General features: G+C 42.0%; 1 pseudogene; it reads left to right on the forward strand.

Annotated features, from left to right (window-relative positions):
* Positions 1 to 13,658: 13,658 nt before the first annotated feature.
* Positions 13,659 to 13,776, forward strand: LOC112580474 (annotated as a pseudogene).
* Positions 13,777 to 14,012: the final 236 nt, after the last annotated feature.

Genomic DNA, 14,012 nt, shown 5'->3' on the forward strand with positions numbered 1-14,012 from the left:
ACTTCTAAGTGTTCCTGAAAGAGCTTTTTATTATGTTTATTATCAACAAATAATAAATACCAAAAAGGAAATAATTCCCCATAATAATTAGTATTGTTATTTGTAGCTCTGCATCTTGCCTGAAAATTGCTAAAGTAAATAATTTACAAGAACATTTAGCCCTTATTTAGCCCTCAGTGGCTTCTCATCATGAAATACACCATTTCAAATGAAGAGTTCATTCTCAGGAGAGTCCATTTTAGTTATACAACAAAATATTTTCTTCAAGTGAGTGTTCAACTCAGGAACAGGAGATGATCTGGTGAAAAAATTGGCAGTCACCATTGTACTGTTACGCTGGGAAGAGAAAGTTCATTATCAAAGTTTGCTCATCCAGAATTTATAACTAGTTCCTTGTTGCTTGAATAAAAGGAAAGAAAAAAATATCCCCAGGAAAATATGTCATAAGTTCCCAACAGCTAGACCTTTGTGTACATAACGTTTGAAGAAACAAGTATTTTCTAAACTGGGAAAGCATGAATGAGCGAATGATCTTGGCTTGATCTTTTGCCAATTTATTCAACCCTCTCAAGGAACCCTGTTGCAATGACATTCATCTGGAAACTCTGAACTCTTCCTGGATCACAAAGGTCCACTCTACTAACCATCCACCCACCCACTCACCCATCCATACATCTATGCACCAACTCATCCATCTACCGATCCACCATGTATCTACCCGCTTACTCTCCCATCCATCTACTGATCCACCCATCTATTCGTCCATCTGCTTGTCCATTCATCCATCTTCCCATCAAATTTTTCTGGAGGGCTACCATTGGCTAAGAAGCATTCTAGACACTGGGGATACGACCAGTGAACCAAACAAAGTCTTGCTCTCGGGGAGCCTATGTTCTAGGTGGAGAAGTCATATAGTAAACAGGTTAAAGCACCATCATGATAATGTCAGAAGGTGACCAATGCTTTAAGGAAAATAAAGCAATGCAATGGCAAACCAAACAACTAGGATGGGGCTACTTTAACTAATGTATTTGAAGAGGTGAGAGTTGAACTGAAATGGCTGGCTGCAAGAGGTGATACCCATGTAAGAACATTTCAGGCACAGAGATGGGCAAGTGCAAATGTCCTGGGGCACACCAGTTTTGAAGACCAGGAAGGAGTCCAGCGTGGCAGCAGAGGACAATAGATGAAACAAGAAAATAGGCAGGGCCACTTCACCTAAGCCTTGTAGGACATAAAGAGTATAGATTTTATTCTAATTTCAATGGAAAGGCATCAGATTGGCTTAAGTAGGGGTCCTGATATGATCTGATTTCCGTATTTACTGTGTGGGCAAGAATGAAACCGAGAAGTCTTTTGGGGAGGCTACTGTGGTCATCCAGGCCCTGAGAGACCAGGGCCACCTGGATGTCTCATAACTTCAGAGTATTTTGAGAAGGCTCCCTTTGGAGCACACATAATCAACTGTGACCAGCCTAAAACAACAGCATCAGTTTATTGCCCTCTTAACGCGGTGGTGTGGGAAGAGCACACCACCCCTTCAAAAGTGAAATCATCTGCTCAAACCCTTCACATATTTAAATGCCCCAAATCACACACCAAGCAGAAGGCCCCTTTGAGATTCCCTAAGGTTTGATTCCACTGAGTTTCCCTGCTTTTCATTTACCTCGACCTCCAGCTGGGTCTGGAAACCGATGTGTCAACAGTCCCTGTCCATGAAGGCTTCCCAGCAACCAGGAAACAGGTCGTCAATTGCAATCTCCATAGAAAAACTGATCCTGTCAGAGGCTCTCCAAACCCCACATGGCTGGGCCATATCTGGGAGCTGGTTCCTGCCGACAGCAACAAACAAACATCGTAGCCCCCCAAGCTTGGACTGACTGTCGCAGGAGAGACGGTGGAGCCCCCTGGTTCTCCGAGCTCCTGGCTCACTCTTTCTCTGTCAGGGCATCCTGGGTAAGTCTGACCTTGCAGGAATCTGTCCCAGCCAGCTACTTGATGATTAACTACCTTTCTGACTTTATCAACTGCTGTTCCTTTCCTGGCTCCCACCCAGACCCATCTGGGTAGGAACATGGACCCAGTGATCCTGGCATCTGGAAGCATTTGTCTTAAAAGAGCCAATTCCCTCTTGATGTCAATTATCAGCTCAGCTTCCAGCCAACAGGCCAGATATTCTCTCCCAAGGCCCAGACCACAGGATGTTGCCTGCAGTGTGTGTGGAGTGCTCCTCTGTGGGCCACTGTTCAAGGGGCATCCACAGACCAGCTCATGCCCCTGGCCTTGTGAAGGATGGGCCTGTGCCAGAGCATCTAGATCACTGGCAAGCATATGTGCATACACGTGCGTGTGCACACACACACACACACACACACACCCACACACACATTCAAAAACACTCTCTCTCTCTACCAGAAGTTAGCTCCTGGAATGCAGCATCTGAAAGGCCTAAGACATGTGGCTGGGGCAGAGGAATGAACTGTTTACTGAGAAGTTGCTCAGCTCTGGACTTTGTGAATCAGGACCGTGAAGGGAGGCACTGATGTGATCCTCAGCTGGGCAGAAATGCACGGAGAGTTGAGGAAGCAGTTAGGGGTGGAAGACGGTGCCAGAGAGCTAGAAGGTGCACCCACAGAATTCACTCTGGGTGCTGTCCCCTGATTATACACAAACACCTTCTCTTCTCTGTGCTTAGCTTTTCCAATTTTTACCATGGAAACAATGGCTTAGAGGAGTTTCAGAGCTTCCTAGCTACAACAGAATTCCATCACACATAGAAGTCCAGGCTCAGCACTCAGAATCATGCTGAATCAAAGCTGTCCCTGAAAAATCCTTAGAGTACAGTACACTTTCATGTACATGTGAAGAAGAACTTTTATGAGTATATGTATCAGTTATGAATGCATTTCACTGTATAAATTATTTCTCTTTCACCAAGCATGTGTATGCAGACATGCAGATGATAACCACCCAAATAACAGAAAGCAAAGAGGAACTAAAGAGCCTCTTGATGAAGGTGAAAGACCAGAGTGAAAAAGCAGGCTCAAAACTCAGCATTCAAAAAAATGAAGATCATGGCATCCAGTCTCATCACTTCCTGGCAAATAAATGGGGAAAAACTGGAAACAGTGACAGATTTTATTTTCTTGGGCTCCAAAATCACTGCAGATGATGACTGCAGCCATGAAATTAAGACACTTGCTCCTGGAAGAAAAGCTATGACAAACCTACACAGTGTATTAAAAAGCAGAGACATCACTTTGCTGGCAAAGGTCTGGATAGTCAAAGCCATGCTTTCTCCGGTAGTCATGTATGGGTGTGAGAGTTGGACCATAAAGAAGGCTGAGTGCTGAAGAATTGGTGCTTTCAAACTGTGGTGTTGGAGAAGACTCTTGAGAGTCCCTTGGACAGCAAGGAAATCAAACCAGTCAATCCTACAGAAAATCAACCCTGAATATTCTTTGGAAAGACTGATGCTGAAGTTGAAGCTCCAGTACTTTGACAACCTGATACAAAGAGCTGACTCATTGGTAAAGAAAGACTCTGATGCTGGGAAAGACTGAGGGCAAGAGGAGAAAAGGGCGACAGTATGAGATGGTTGGATGGTATCACTGACTCAACGGACCTGAGTTTGAGCAAACTTCTTGAGAGAGTAAAGGACAGGGAAGCCCAACAATAAGCATGTATATTTTAATATACAAATAAGCATAACTTAAAGAAACATGAGCAGCTGTATGGTATATCTGGGCTTCCCTGGTGGCTCAGACAGTAAAGAATCTGCCTGCAGTGCAGAAAACCCAGGTTCAATCCCTGGATCAGAAAGATCCCCTGGAGAAAGGAATGGCTACCCACTCCCGTACTCTTGCCTGGAGAATTCCACAGACAGAGGAGCCTGACTGGTGACAGTTCATGGGGTTGCAAAGAGTCAGACCAGACTGAGTGACTAACACACACATAGTATTTCTACAAATTGATCAGGCTTAGACCCATGACCCAGTTTTGGAGTGATATTGCAGAAAATTTCCAATTGAAAAGGATTTTCTTGCTGTAACTTCGGAAGCAGTAGACAAGCATGAAACTAGCCACAGGAGGAAAGCCACAAAAAACCCTAGAACCCCCCACCTCAAGCAAGGTTCTTGGCCCACCTGGTGGAGGGGGAAGCCGATTCAAGGATGCAGTCATCTTGGCTTTAATAAACCCTTCTGCCTGCCTCCAAGTACTAGGCAGTGGTGCTTTGGCCTCACCTCCTTCTTAGTAACGCAGTGTGGGAGGTTTGGGGACCTCTGGTACCTGCCACATGTCCACTGAGCCCTGGCTGCCTGACTCCCCAGCACCTGCATAGGGTGGGTGGGCCCTGAGGACACCCTCCAGTAAAACTGGCTCCTGACAGAGCCTCTAGACTCATCCTGACCAAGCCCCTGCGGCTAAGCCTTGCTGTCCTCCCCCTTACGGCTCAGCCTCTTGCACCCTCTCAGCCTCAGGACTCTATTCCTTGAAAGGCATTTCCAGTGGCCCAAGGAGGAAGCAATTCTGGGTGGAAGCCTTGACCCAAACGGAGAGCAGCTCCCTGGAAGGGTGCAGCAGATTCAAACCACCTCCCGCCCTTTCTTCAGCACAGACTCATTTGACACCCCACACATGCAGAATCTCCCCTGGGGCGTAGTTTCAGGACAAGCATCCCCTTGAAGGATGTGCAACTACAGTGTTGTCACAGGCAGCCTTCTGGTCGACTAAGCCTCTGCTGCTCACCCAGGTGGGCAAGGGTGGTGGCGGGGGCCACCTCCCCAGCCCTCACGGCCCTCCCCACTGAGAAGGCGCTGGAGCTCTGGCCTCCCTCCGTTATGGGCCTGCCTCTCCCTGCCAAGGTTTTAAAAGCATCTGGGCACAGGTGCGGGTGCTGCCAGCCTCCAGGGCCAATAAGCGGAAACTCGGTGGAGGAAAATGAGGACACCAACCACATTGCCATTATGTTCTCCCAGAACATGCAGTGCTCCCAAATAAATGTGTCTCCAGCATCATCACACCACAATATTCATATGGCTCATTACTGATTTTAATTTTGCCCGTTGCTTATTTACTGTCTCCTTCCCCCACTTTATTGCCAGGGTTGGAAGAGTTGCTCATCCATGCCCAGCACGGAACGTCCCCAAAGTGGGATCTCTCCAGAAGTTTCTGGCCCCACTCAGCCCCCACAGGACAGGCTCTGGCCCAGATCACACACAGCGCCAATGGTTCCTCCATGCGGCTCTTCCCTTAGCCTCCCCACCATCCTGACTCACTGCTTTCCTGCGTCTGGAATGGGCTCCCTCTTCTTTCTATGACCGTATCCTGCAGGGCCATCTCATGGGCTGACAGGAGGACTGAAGATGGCACACAGGACCTCAAAATATGAGGACACTGATATGCCCTTGTGAGCAGGGCTCAGCCTGGGCTCCACTGCCCCCTTTAAGTCTTCCTCATGTCCCAGAACCCAGGGGGCAGCAACACCCTCTCCTAACTGCTTGGGGACCCTAGTGTAGTGGTTCATCCCTAGAGACGCCTCGGGAAAAGCAAAATCCACATCTCCCTTGAATGAAAGAGGATGAGCAACCTGACTTCATTAATACATTTTTTTAAAGACGCTTTTTATTGAGGTTTGGAAAGCACATTATAATATGAAGAGGCAAAACTCATCAACACACCTCTCTCTGTTCATCAGAGTAAGCTCTTAACATATTGGAGCTTTTATTTTTTATCTTTTTCACCTGTATCTCAAACCAAAAGAAAACAAAACAAAAATAAAGGTCAGAGCATTATCATGTCATAAAATCTTTTTTCTTAGATCTTTTTTTTCCCCAAATTGTAAAATTGTTCTGTGTTCCCTGTAACCAGTGATGAAAAACATACCCAAAAACACAATTAACAACCTGTCTCCTTCCTGCCACTCCATCCTCAGAAAATAACGGAAGCTAACAGCATGTGCTATTTCTTATATTACTGCATTTTTGTCCATAAGACACAATGAACAGATGGACAGACATAATGGAGAGATAAAGAAGAAAACATGCAAGAAAGAAAGACGAGACAGAAGAAGGGAGGAAAAAAGAAAGCTTGGAAAAAAGACAGGGAAGAACAAGACAGGAAGAAGGAGGAGAGGAAGGAAGGAAGGAACTGATGTAAGAAAAGATAAGGAGAAAAAAAAAACAAGAAAAGTTAGAAAGAAAACAAAGATTTAATAAAAATAGGTTTTTACTCTCCTACATATATCATACGTTTTTGGTTTTCTGTGACTTATTTTATTCTCAGTGAATTATCATGGTGTCCCTTTGGTAAAATAGATCTGCCTCTCATAACTGCACCATATTCCATAGTTGTGACACACACAATGTATATCCAATCATTCCTCTGTTAATGGACATTCAGAAGATGTATTCTCCCCTCTTCTTTAAAAATAATGCTTTTATTTCTGTAAGATGGAGTTATAAAATGGAACTGCTGGGTCAAAGGATATGCATATTTTAATTTTAATAGCTTTCTAAGATTACTTTCCCAAAAGGCTGAAGCAAGTCACATTTCCACCAGCAATACATGGGATGCCCAGAGCTTTGCTGCTTTGCCAGCACTTAATGTTATCACTTGTACATTGTTGTCAGCCTGGTGGGCAATACATAGTATTTCATTTTTCCTTTAATTTTTACTTCCCAATTTCCTGAGTTTGAATATGTTTTTTGTTTAATGACCACTGGGGATTTTTTTCTCTGTGAATTATCTATTGATAGCCTTTGGCATGTTTTTAATTGGGTCACTTTTTTTTTTTTTTTTGCAGATACTTTCTGCATATTATGCATATTAACCATGTGTTATAAATATTTTTCTCGATTTGTGTATCATTATGTCACACAATTTCCCATATATTTCAACCCACCTTGTAAACAACTGGAATGCCTGCATAATATGCCAGAGTATGAATGTGAAGGTACTGATCAACTGCTCCCTCTGGGGTGGGGGGGGTGGTGTGTGTGTTTTAGTCGCTCAGCTGTGTCTGACTCTTTGTGACTCCACCGACTATACCCCACCAGGCTCCTCTGTCCATGGGATTTTCCAGGCAAAAATACTGGGGTGGGTAGTCTTTCCCTTCGCCAGGAGATCTTCCTGACCCAGGGATCAAACCTAGGTCTTCTGCATTGACAGGAGGATTCTTTACTGTCTGAGCCCCCAGGGAAATCCACTGTTCTCTCTACATTGTTGGAATTCAGTTCTCGCTCACTCTCTTTCTCTGTCTCTCTCTCTCTCTCTCTCTGATATCATGAATAATGTAGGAACTTCTGTCCATATTTTACATTATTTTATGAGGCAATTTAGTACATTTTAAAATTAAGAATTTTATTTTTAAAAGTAAATTTACTAAATTAAAAATATGAACATTCTAAAAAATGTTACGAATATTGCTAAACTGCATTCTTAATAGATGTAACAATTTACTCTTCTTCCAACTCCATGTTCTGTCTTGTGCCCCTGCTGGTGTAGGAATCGCAGTTCTGAAAAATCTATAAACTTGATGGCTTAAGATGGCATCATATTTATTGTTTTAATTATTATTGTTAAAATATACTCATGAGATTGATACTTTCTATACTCACTTGTCATTTACCTTTATTCTTGTATGACTCAACTATCTCCATGTGGCCTATGCATTTTTCTTCTTTGGGGTATCTTAATTTTTTAAGTTTATACGTGAATTGGGAGCTTGGATTAGATGATGCAAACTGTTATATATAGAATGAATAAACAACAAGGTGCTGCTGTATAGCACAGAGAACTATATTTAATATCCTGTGATAGACAATAATGGAAAAGAATATGAAAAAGAGTGTGTATATGTATTGTACGTTTTGTGTGTGTGTGTTAGCTGTTCAGTCATGTCTGGCTCTTTGGGACCCCATGGACTATAGCCCATCAAGCTCCTCTGTCTATGGGATTCTCCAGACAAGAATACTGGAGTGGGTTGCCATTTCCTTCTCCAGGGGATCTTCCCGACCCAGGGAATCGAACCCAGGTCTCCTGCATTAGAGGCAGATGCTTTAACCTCTGAACCACCAGGGAAGCCCTATATGTATATATATATACACATATATATATATGTGCTAAGTCACTTCAGTCATGTCTGACTCTGTGCGATCCCATGGACAGCAGCCCACCAGGCTCCCCTGTCTATGGAATTCTCTAGGCAAGAATACTGGGGTGGGTTGCCATTTCCTTCATATATATATATATATATTTATATATATATATATATATATGAATGACATTGCTGTAGAGCAGAAATTAACACAATATTGTAAATGAACTATACTTCAATAAAATAAATATATGTACATGAATTCTTTTTGTATGTAGGGTAAAAAAAAATTGTTATATTTGTGGAAAATATTTCCCAGTTGCAAGTTTGCTTTGTGACCTCACTTTGAAATAAAATATGTAAATCTCAACATAGCCAAACCATTGATCTACTATGATTTTTTTCATAGTGTTAAGTCACCGCTCAGACAAGAGATTGTTTCAGTATGTACTGAGGCTTTCCTCTAGTTTGATTTTTGTTTAATCTGTAACTTTTCAACCCTTTTACCTATTTGGGATAGGCTGTAAGGATAAACTGAGTTTATTTCCCTTGTGTAGGTTTCCATTTACCCCATTGCAACTATTAAGAACTTCTAACAAAACTGATTTGAATCTCTCTAGTCTACTCTCTATATTTGTATATTTATTTTCAAGAAAGTATCAAGTCAATTTATTAATAAGTATTTTTGCATTATATTTTATTTGGCAAAACTAGTTCCCTCTCCTCTAATTAGTTTTAATTTTTTAACTGTTGCCTGTCCAACTGATTTCTTCCAAGCAGACTTTAGAAACAGTTTATTTTTTTACTCCTCTCCTAAAAAAAAATAGTTCTTTCCACAGCTTGATTCAGATTACATAGAACCCTAATCCAATTTACAAGGAATTAGATATTTGATATCTTGTTCAGCTGTCTTCTTGAAAATTTCCCTGGATGTTTATATTCTTGATTTTTATTTGGTTATTATTACTGAGTTAAAAATAAACTTGTATATGTTTATCATGAATATAACCCAATCCATTTCAAGTTAAGGGTAGTGATTTTTCCATATGGATATTCATTGGTTTCATCACTATTTGTTGGGAGACTATCCTTTTCCCATAAATCATCTTGGTTCCTTTGTCAAGAGTCAATTGACTGTGTAAGGGTGGGCCTACAACTAGATACTCTATGCTGTTTCATTAGTCTATATGGGAATTCCAATGCCAGTTACACTGATTATGCCTAATGTGATGATTACTGATGCTTTATATTAAGCCTTGAAATCAGATGTTGTGAGACTTCCGCACTTGTTCTTCATACAATTGTTTTGGCTATTCTATTCCCTTTGCTTTTAAAAAGAAAAAAAAAAAAAAACTACCTTAGAATTACCTTGTCTGTCTCGATTAATTAAAAAACTAAGAGTTTAACTGAGATTGCATTGAATCTGTGACTCAGGTTGGGGAGAGCTGACATCTCAGCAATAATGAGTCCCTGAAGATGGTATATCTCTCTTTTTTGTTAGGTATTCTTTAATTTTTCTAAGCAATGTTTGATTAGTTTTCTGTTTATTGGTCTTGCACACATCTTGATAAATTTATCTGTATAAACATTTGATATTATTAATACAACTATAGGTGGTATTTTAAATTTTCAACTTCCCAATTATTTGTGACTAATATAAAAAGTACAGTGGATATTTGTATATGTATGTTTATCTTGTATCTTAGATCTTCTATATTTAGCTATTATCTCTAGTAGCTTTCTTGTAGATTTCTTAAACCTTATCTATAAAATTGTATCATCTGCAAATAAACACAGGTTTGCGTGTTCATTACCCATATATATATGAAGAGATACTACACCATCAAAATGTTATAGAAGCTGATTTGTTAAAGGCAGAGTAAGTGGTCAACTTAGGTGAATTGTGACCTGGTCCTGGGGACTTACTCAAAACAGCAATGTCCTCTCCACTTTCCTTTTCTGCTCCTTAGAGAAAATTAAAGTCAGTGTTCATTGAGAAAAGAAGTGATGGGTTAGATGAAGAAGCTGGGTTGGGAAATAATCTGGTGAGCTGAAACTGTATCAGATCAGATCAGATCAGATCAGTCGCTCAGTCGTGTCCAACTCTTTGCGACCCCATGAATCACAGCACACCAGGCCTCCCTGTCCATCACTAACTCCCGGAGTTCACTCAGACTCACGTCCATCGAGTCAGTGATGCCATCCAGCCATCTCATCCTCTGTCGTCCCCTTCTCCTCTTGCCCCCAATCCCTCCCAGCATCAAAGTCTTTTCCAATGAGTCAACTCTTCTCATGAGGTGGCCAAAGTACTGGAGTTTCAGCTTTAACATCATTCCTTCCAATGAAATCCCAGGGTTGATCTCCTTCAGAATGGACTGGTTGGATCTCCTTGCAGTCCAAGGGACTCTCAAGAGTTCTCCAACACCACAGTTCAAAAGCATCAATTCTTCGGCACTCAGCCTTATTCACAGTCCAACTCTCATGTCCATACATGACCACAGAAAAACCACAGCCTTGACTAGACGGACCTTTGTTGGCAAAGTAATGTCTCTGCTTTTGAATATGCTATCTAGGTTGGTCATAACTTTCCTTCCAAGGAGTAAGTGTCTTTTAATTTCATGGCTGCAGTCACCATCTGCAGTGATTTTGGAGCCCCCAGAAATAAAGTCTGACACTGTTTCCACTGTTTCCCCATCTATTTCCCATGAAGTGATGGGACTGGATGCCATGATCTTCGTTTTCTGAATGTTGAGCTTTAAGCCAACTTTTTCACTCTCCTCTTTCACTTTCATCAAGAGGCTTTTTAGTTCCTCTTCACTTCTGCCATAAGGGTGGTGTCATCTGCATATCTGAGGTTATTGATATTTCTCCCGGCAATCTTGATTCCAGCTTTTGTTTCTTCCAGTCCAGCGTTTCTCATGATGTACTCTGCATATAATTTAAATAAGCAGGGTGACAATATACAACCTTAACATACTCCTTTTCCTATTTGGAACCAGTCTGTTGTTCCATGTCCAGTTCTAACTGTTGCTTCCTGACCTGCATACAAATTTCTCAAAAGGCAGATCAGGTGGTCTGGTATTCCCATCTCTTGAAGAATTTTCCACAGTTTATTGTGATCCACACAGTCAAAGGCTTTGGCATAGTCAATAAAGCAGAAATAGATGTTTTTCTGGAGCTCTCTTGCTTTTTCCATGAGCCAGTGGATGTTGGCAATTTGATCTCTGGTTCCTCTGCCTTTTCTAAAACCAGCTTGAACATCAGGAAGTTCACAGTTCACATATTGCTGAAGCCTGGCTTGGAGAATTTTGAGCATTACTTTACTAGTGTGTGAGATGAGTGCAATTGTGCAGTAGTTTGAGCATTCTTTGGCAGTGCCTTTCTTTGGGATTGGAATGAAAACTGACCTTTTCCAGTCCTGTGGCCATTGCTGAGTTTTCCAAATGTGCTGGCATATTGAGTGCAGCACTTTCACAGCATCATCTTTCAGGATTTGGAATAGCTCAACTGGAATTCCATCACCTCCACTAGCTTTGTCTGTAGTGATGCTTTCTAAGGCCCACTTGACTTCTCATTCCAGGGTGTCTGGCTCTAGGTCAGTGATCACACCATCGTGATTATCTGGGTCGTGAAGATCTTTTTTGTACAGTTCTTCTGTGTATTCTTGCCATCTCTTCTTAATACCTTCTGCTTCTGTTAGGTCCATACCATTTCTGTCTTTTATCGAGCCCATCTTTGCGTGAAATGTTCCTTTGGTATCTCTGATTTTCTTGAAAAGATTCCTAGTCTTTCCCATTCTGTTGTTTTCCTCTATTTCTTTGCATTGATCGCTGAAGAAGGCTTTCTTATCTCTTCTTGCTATTCTTTGGAACTCTGCATTCAGATGCTTATATCTTTCCTTTTCTCCTTTGCTTTTCACTTCTCTTCTTTTCACGGCTATTTGTAAGGCCTCCTCAGACAGCCATTTTGCTTTTTTGCATTTCTTTTCCATGGGGATGGTCTTGATCCCTGTCTCCTATACAATGTCACAAACCTCATTCCATAGTTCATCAGGCACTCTATCTATCAGATCTAGGCCCTTAAATTTATTTCTCACTTCCACTGTATAATCATAAGGGATTTGATTTAGGTCATACCTGAATGGTCTAGTGGTTTTCCCTACTTTCTTCAATTGAAGTCTGAATTTGGCAATAAGGAGTTCATGGTCTGAGCCACAGTCAGCTCCTGGTCTTGTTTTTGCTGACTGTATAGAGCTTCTCCATCTTTGGCTGCAAAGAATATAATCAATCTGATTTTGGTGTTGACCATCTGGTGATGTCCATGTATAGAGTCTTCTCTTGTGTTGTTGGAAGAGGGTGTTTGTTATGACCACTGCATTTTCTTGGCAAAACTCTATTAGTCTTTGCTCTGCTTCATTCACATACAAAATATTCAGATTAAATGTATTTATATATGTTTAAACTTCTTAATTTAATCGTGTTTGTGCTTCTTCAGAGCCCTGTTTCTGGTGTACCTGGTTTGAGACTGATGCAGGTAATTCGTGTTCTATGCCTTGGTGCATAGTGGGCCTCAAAAAATATTTGCATGTGGAACCTCATTAAGCCTCTTTCTATGACAGAAAGCTTATCCTGTCTGGCACAGAAAGACAGACAAACAAAAGCTGGCAAGCTATTGTATTTGCTCAGGTAACTGAAAAATTCAGGGGTGCATCCTCAGGCCTGGTTGAATGTAAAAACCTTCTTTCTCTGACTACTGACTTTGTTCATGAGCAGCCTCTTCCCACATCCTTGTAAGATGACCTTCAGCAGTTCTAAGCTTATCTTCCAGGTGTTCAGTTACCCTGTGGAAACGGATTTCTGTACTAGTTGCAACAAAAGTCCTGGACTTGAGTCTCACTGGCCCAGCTGGTGTCAAGGGGTCATTCTGAACCCCTACCTGTAAGCCAGGGGGATGGGGTTGCCATCATCAAAACTACAGGGATAATCAAGGGGTCATTAGCAAACGTACTCTAGGGTTCCATTTATATGACATTCTAGGAGAAAAGCAAAAAGGGATAAGAGTGAGGATATGAGTTGACCAGAAGGGGAAAGGTTGTATTTTATGCAGTGATGCAAATATTCTTTGGGCTTCTCTGTAGCTCAGCTGGTAAAGAATCTGCCTGCAATGCAGGAGAACCCTGTTCAATTACTGGGTCAGAAAGATCCTCTGGAGAAGGGATAGGCTACCCATACCAGTATCTTTGGCCTTCCCTGATAGCTTAACTGGTAAAGAATCTACCCACAGTGCAGGAGACTGGGATTTGATCCCTGGGTTGGCAAGATTCCCTGGAGAAGGGAACAGCTGCCCACACCAGTATTCTGGCCTGGAAAATTCCATGGACTGTATAGTCTGTGGGGTCACAAAGAGTAGGACATGACTGAGCAACTTTCACTTTCAAATATTCTTTATCTTGATTGCAGTGATGGTTACATAAATGCATATATTTGTCAAAAGCTGCAGAATGGTTCATCTATAAAGGGTGAATTTTGCTGTATGTACACTCAATAAATATGAATTTTCTTTGCAGCCAATTAAGCCAACTGTGTTCATTTCCCCATGGAGGCCCAACGTGCAATGGCTCCTCAGTAGTATGTAGCCTGTTGCTTATACCGGCTGCACTAAGGGACTTGGAGACAGCCCTTTCCAGCAGATACTCATGACCAGCATGCTGTCCCCAGTCTAGGCTCCAGACAGGTATAGGCAGCACCTTTAGAAAGCCCCAGGGCACAGGGACCAGGATTCACTTTGGCTGAGTCATAATGTCCATCCACAGCAAGCTGCAGAACAAGGAGCATATGACTGAGGCCCCAGGGAAGGCCAAGTTCAAGTTTCCTGGCCTCCAGAAGATCTACATCTCCAAGTGGGGATTTACTAA

This window comes from Bubalus bubalis, chromosome 18 (assembly GCF_019923935.1).
Source record: "Bubalus bubalis isolate 160015118507 breed Murrah chromosome 18, NDDB_SH_1, whole genome shotgun sequence".
NCBI classification, from domain to species: domain Eukaryota; kingdom Metazoa; phylum Chordata; class Mammalia; order Artiodactyla; family Bovidae; genus Bubalus; species Bubalus bubalis.